The sequence below is a fragment of the Pteropus alecto genome, unplaced genomic scaffold, assembly GCF_000325575.1.
Source record: "Pteropus alecto unplaced genomic scaffold, ASM32557v1 scaffold12, whole genome shotgun sequence".
Taxonomy (NCBI): Eukaryota; Metazoa; Chordata; class Mammalia; order Chiroptera; family Pteropodidae; genus Pteropus; species Pteropus alecto.
Genome location: NW_006432669.1, coordinates 9,227,674 through 9,233,673, shown reverse-complemented (window position 1 = coordinate 9,233,673; position 6,000 = coordinate 9,227,674).

Here is a 6,000-nt window from a genome sequence, read left to right as displayed (position 1 = left end):
TAGTGCCCCTGGAGAAAGGCCCCTGAATGATAAATTTTAAATACATGATGGTAGAGTGTACTTAAAATGTTAGAATACAGTGGCCAGGATATGGAAGCAACCGAAGTGTCCTATGATAGATGACAGGCTAAAGAAGCTGTAGTACTTATATACAATGGAATATTACTCAGCCATAAGAAGAGATGAAATACTGCCATTTGTGACAACATGGATGAACCTCGAGATAATTATGCTAAGTGAAATAACCCATAATGAAAAAGCAGAAAATCACATGATATCATTTATATGTAGGATATAAACCTAAAAGCAACAAATGAACAAGACAAACAGAGCCTCAGGGACATGGACAATGGACTAGTGGTTACCAGAGGGTAGGGGGTGAGGGAGGAGGGTGGAGGTAAACAGGGTAAAGGGGGTCAAATATGGGGGGTTGGGGGAGGGTAAAGTGGGTAAAGGGGATCAAATATATGGTAGCTGAAGGAAACTGGACTCTGGGTGGTAATCACACAATAGAATATATAGATGTCAAATTATAATGTATACCTGAAAATTATATAATTGTATTAACCAATGTTACCCCAATAAACTCAAAAAAATTATAAATAAATAAAAATAAAAAGTAAAAACTAAAATTAATTAATTTAAATAAATAAATAAATAAAAACAATGTATAAAAGCAAAAAACTAAAAATAAAAAATAAAATGTTCTAATATTTGTTAACCAGAAGGTTCTAGAGCCAGACTGCCTGGGTTCAAATTTTCCTTCCACCACTTATTGGCTGTGTGACTTGGGAAAGTATTACCTTAACCTCTCTTTGCCTCACTTTCCTCATTGGCAAAAAGGTACTAAAGTACCTTTCCCATAAGGTGTGTGTGTGTGTGTGTGTGTGTGTGTGTGTGTGTGTGTGATGAAGATTAGGTTAACATATATAAAGCTCTGGAACAATCTTGAAACATAGTAAGCATTCAATTAATTCTAATTTAAGAATTAATTCAATTAATTCTAATTATTACATCTGAGCCTTGCAACAACACTGGAAGGAAGCAGTATTTTCCTCCTTCAACTGGTAAGAGGGTTAAAGTTCATAGAGATTAAGTTTCTTTCCCAAAATCACATGGTCAAAAAGTGCTGGAGCAAAGATTTGAACCCAAAGCTGTCTCTCTCCTATAGGCTCTTTCTAAATTTCAGTCAACTGCATACTGCTTATGTGGCTTTTGCCACATGTATACTATTGTTTACTAAATATTCTTAACTTTGCTCTTTTTCCCTTAAATAAATATAGTATAAATGTAAACTTCATTTAACTTTCACAAATGAGATTGATGATGTGTTGGCCAATTATCCTAATTCACATGAAAATAAATATGTAATTCTTAAATATTTGTCCATCTCTCACTTTGGTAAACACAGTTCTGTGTAATGCTACTTAGCCTGTTTTTTTATTTATATGAGTTTTACAACAATAAAGTAGTTGATCTGTTATACAAGAACGTGCATATAGTGCATGTAGTTAACAATACTGTACTTAAAAGTTTGTTAAGAAGATAGATTTCATGTTATGAGTTTTTTCCCCATGTCTTTTTTTTTTTGCATTTTATTTTATCTCTTTATTAGTTTCATGTATACAATACATTGGTTAGACATTTATATAGTTTTTGAAATGATCCCCCTGATTACTCTTTCTCTCCTCTGGCTCTCCACCTAGCCATTACATAACTGCTAACTGCATTCCTTGTGTCATGCTCCCCATCCCCGCGACCATATCTCATCTACTAATTTGTACTTCTTTAACCCTTCACCCCTTTCTCCCAGACCCCCAAACTTTTGTACTTCTTTAACCTTTCACCCCTTTCTCCCAGACCCCCAAACCCCCTCTCTTCTGGCTGTTACCCAATTATCCTCTGTATTTGTGAATCTGTTTTCAATTAGTTCTTTTTGTTCCTTAGACTCTGCATATAAGCGAAATCATATGGTATTTATCTTTCTCTGTCTGACTTAATTTGCTCAGCATAATAACCTCTATGTCCATCCATGTCACTGCAAATGGTAGAATTCCATTTTTTTAATGGCTGAGTAATATTCCATTGTATATATGAACCATAACTTCTTTATCCAGTCGTCTGTTGATGGGCATTTACATTGCTTCCATATCTTGGCTAGTGTGAATAGTGCTGCCATGAACATAGGGGTGCATAGATCCTTACAAATTAGTATTTTGGTATTCTTTGGATAAATACCAAGAATTGTGATTGCTGGGTCAAAAGGTAGACCCATTTTTAATTTTTTGAGGAACCTCCAGATTGTTTTCCATAGTAGCCGTACCAATTTGCAGTCTCACCAGCAGTGTATGAGGGTTCCCTTTTCTCCACATCCTTGCCGACACTTGTTTTTTGATTTATTGATGATAGCCATTCTGACAGATGTGAGGTGATATAGCATTGTGGTTTTAATTTGCATTTCTCTGATGATTACTGATCTTGAGCATCTTTTCATGTCTATTGGCCATCTGTATTTCCTATGAGTTTTTTTTTTTTTACCACAATTTAAAAAAGGTGAGAAATCAAAGAGCAAGTGAGAGAGAAGGAGAGAGGGAAAGGAACTGTGTAAATAAAAGAGCATAGGACTCAGTTCATAGGAACCTCAGTTCTAGACTTCCATCAACTACTTAACTAGCTTTGGTATATTTGGCAATTTGCTCAACGCTTACTTTCTCTTATCTTTTATCTGAATAACGCCACATGTACACTTCTTCTCTGTACTACAGGAAGAATAAAATTATTAACTGATGAGATAATATTGTGAGAAATGTAAGTACTCTATAAATCAATATTTTAATTACTTGAGCAAATTAATAATAAGTTGTATTTATATCAGAATCAAATTATAATAACACAGGACCATTACGATACGCTCTTGTCGATACTCTGGTAGGAATTATGTTATTAGATTCCAACCCAATAAATCTCTCAAGGGAAACTCTTTCCTCATAAAAATGGAATTTCTCTGACCGTTTTTCTTTAGAGGCAAAGTTTTCTTTTTATTATAGTATATACTATTGTGAAGATGTAGTCTAGAAATTTCACTGTGGGAAGAAAAGACTGAAAATTTATGTTCAGACTAAACAAAGTGAGACATGCAGTTGCCACTTGCATATTACAGAATCCCACACACTGAGAATTGTGAGCGTGTTCTCAAGTCTCGTTCCAGTCCCATGTAAAGAATATTGCTTCTGAGACACAAATTAACCAGGACCAATGTACCTTCTATACACAAATACAAACAATTCAACACTGCAGGTAATAGTTATTTTTCCCATAAATTCAATTACTTATAATTGACCCTTGAAAAATGCAGGAGTTAGGGATGCCCATCATCGCGGGGTGGAAAATCCACTATAACCTTGACTCTACAGTCCACCTTTTACATCCGCGAGTCAATCAACTGTGTATTGAAAACAGTGCTTTCCATACGTGCCTGGGAATCCGCGGTGGGGAATCTGCAGTTGGAAATGCAAAAATGCTATTTTCCATCCACAGTGTGTTGAATCTCTAATGCGAAACACCCAAGTATGACTGGCTGACAGTATTCATTGAAGAAACTCCAAGGATAAGTGGCCCTACACTGTTCAAACCCATGCTGTTCAAAGGTCAGCTGTATTCATGTTCCTGGAGTCTCTTTTCTAAAGAAAGGTAGGGTACAATTTTTACTTTACAGCATTTTGCTTTTTGCTTAATATGATAACCTGGGGATGTTTGCAATACAATTGAAACATAAGTACTAGCTGATTTCGCAATTTCTGTCAACATAGGTGAAAGCACATTAAAATTTTATTTTGTTAAAAAAAGAGTAATTGCTTAGCTTATAAACAAAGAGGACCTTAAAGCCTGTTTATTCCAGAGATACTTAGGCTTCAATTTATATCCCAATTATGAGGAATTGGCAATGGCTCCCTGGAATGCTGTGTTGGACACATCAAGAAAAAAAAAAGCCTTAGTGCTCCCTGTCAAGGGCCCAGGAGGCTGAGGTGAGGGGACTGGACACCTGTTTGCTGTTCCTCGTCTAGTTCAACTCCTTCAACTTTTCAGAAGTGATTCTCTACTAACTTTTCTTTCTCCCACCACCATTCCCTTACTGGACAACCAATAGAGCCAGGTTTTCCCAAGAGACACTAGTAAGTAATAGAGGAAGGAAGCTATGGCAACTATGTTGTCACTGGGGCAATGGTACCTCAGGAGATTTACAGGGGACCCAGAGCCATCAAGAAGGCAATTAAAAAGGCTGAGAGACATGGGATAGATGGGGCGTTCGGGTAAGGCAGAGAAAGAACATCAAGGAGTTTCACCAGCCAGACACAATAGGATTCTGGCAAGTAAACAATGATTAATGTGATGACTGTGTATTAAACCTGAAATCAGCATTTAGCTCCTGTCAGTAAACTAGCAGGATGCCTCTAAGTGCTTACTGGGGCTCCTGCATGTGTATATTTTCCTGCTCCAACACATACTTAAGGCAGACGCTGGGTTGTGGTGAGGGATCTCTTTTAAGGCTATTTACCTGGGCTAACCTGTGATGCTCATATGGACAAGCCTCTACTTATTTGGTCCGATTTGAAGGATAAATAAAAATCCTTCTACTGATTCTCCCCACTGTAATTCTCCCTGTTCTTTCTGGTTTAGAAAGGAAGGGAAGTTTGTAGAGTGGTTATGCTTTCTCCAAAAACTACAAAAGAAGAGCCAGAGGTCCTTCCTTTGCTGGCAAGACTAAAACTCTATCTCAGAAAAATGTTTAAAGGACCCCTGTGCCGAAAAGAATTAATATAGCAGATTTAAACTGTTACTCTTAGAACACTCTGCTTGTAATGTTGGCCTTTGGCTGGCTTCTAGAAACTTAGACTTTGAAAGGGTTCCCACCATTAACAGATAAAAGAGGCTCACTGTGCCTAAACTCCTTTTGCAAACAATATCGATTGTGCTGAACACCTGCTTTCTTTCTGGGAGTCTGGAATTTGGCTACATGCCTGGCAGAGGCAGACAGAGGGAGCATATCACCAGCACCCAATAAAAGCCCTGGGCACTGAGTCTCAAATGAGCTTCCCTGGTTGACAACACGTCACACATGTTGTCACAACTCTTTGCTAAGAGATTTAAGCATGTTATGTGACTCCAATGGGAAAGGACCCTTGGAAACTTACACCGGCTTTCCCCAGACTTGGCCCCTTCTGTCTTTTCCCTTTGCTGACTCTTCTCTGTAACTTTTCACCATAATAAATCATAGCCATGAGGACAACTATATGGGAGTCTTGTCCATTCTCCTAGAAAACTGTGGAACCTAAGGGTGGATGTGGGGAATCCAGGGACACAACTATTTTTGCTTCACCATGCTCTAGGGTTATAAAAAGATAGATCATGGCTAGAAAACCAAATAAATTTGAGCTCAGAATCTGAAACTTAAATGTAAGATATGAACTCCATAAACGTCAGCTAGCGAGTTGATCTATGTCTTGGACATTTGGGAAAACACAATGAACTTCTTGTAGCAATTGGAGAAGGGATATTTTGCCCTTGAAAAGTATCATTTAGTTTGTGATCTGATCTTGTATGAAAGAAAAAAAAAGTTGCTGTATAAGTAAATGCTATTAACATGAATGATCTTCCTTGAGGTAGAGTCACCTAGAAACCAGAAATCTAAGTTTCCTCCTTGCCTTTTCTTTAAGTCCTTGCCTGCCTTTTTAAAGACATTTAGAAAACTTTAGACTTAAAAGAGATCTAAGAGGTCATCATTCCTTCTCCTACCGGTACAGAAAATTCTCTTTAGAACATTCCTATCAGATATTGCTTGAGCCCTTATACTTGGGGCTTCTCAAATTTTTCCTCCAAAGTGCCCTATGGAAATAATTCTTATTGTCAAAGAAGCAGTTACAGGTATAATACAAATGCGATTTACAAATATAAACACCTCTGAACATATCTTTTTTGCTTAAAATTTTTTTATCCGAATTT